Raw genomic sequence first — 936 nt, 5'->3', positions numbered from 1 at the left:
ATCATAGTTGAGTGTAGGTATACATATGAATTTCATACAAATTAAAGTTGTGTAGCAAACGAGTTTACACCCATATTCACAAGGATAATATGCATATTCACAAGGATAGTATATTCTCCTAGACAACATATTAGACAACGTGACGCGCCCAAGGCTGGTGCATTTTTCTGTATATCTCGGAGAAAGCACATACCCATTGCGGTAAACAGAATCGACCGTTGAGCATATCACGTTGATCTCGGGTATTGTAGCCATTTTCATATTTGCTCTAGGGAAGCAGTCGCTCGCCTGTATCAGGCTTTCTACTGCAAATGGTCCAAAACTCACCGGTTCTACTTATTACAATGAATGGCATATGTACAGCCGCGACATGAAGACTCTCAACTCGCCGTCTAATGGAGTATATACCGGAAGTCTGATGGCTAGAAGTGGATTGAGCACGTTAGGCGTGTGTGTAAATAAATTTATCACTTATGTAGTTCACTTTTGATTGATCTTTTCCCGCTAATTTCTCAAAAACCCTAAACACACCCATTTTTTCAGGAACCCTACACCTTGCGACGAAGGTAGTTTTTTATAATAATTTTGTTTAAATTTTCAGAAGAAGGCTATGTACATATTTGATTCCACACGGCTACATATATGATAAAAAAAATGTTAATATTTACCACAGCCTTTGTTCAATTTAGAAGGCTATGCAGCCTTCTTCTATATTTTAGAAAACTATGTACATATACACTTACGTACGTATGTATTTACGTACGTTTGTGAAAAACAGTATTTATATCATGGTATTTACATACACATTGAAATGTTAAAATCATTATCGAAGAGACAGGCCTACCGAGCAACAGTTTCTTTCCTTGATTTCATTCAGGGACTGAGAGTAATAGATTGAAGTATACGTTTCGCACAATATAAAAAACCACCAGGTTG

The sequence above is a fragment of the Sphaeroforma arctica genome (assembly GCF_001186125.1).
Source record: "Sphaeroforma arctica JP610 unplaced genomic scaffold supercont1.2505, whole genome shotgun sequence".
Classification (NCBI taxonomy): Eukaryota; class Ichthyosporea; order Ichthyophonida; genus Sphaeroforma; species Sphaeroforma arctica.
Note: the sequence above shows the minus strand (reverse complement) of the source record.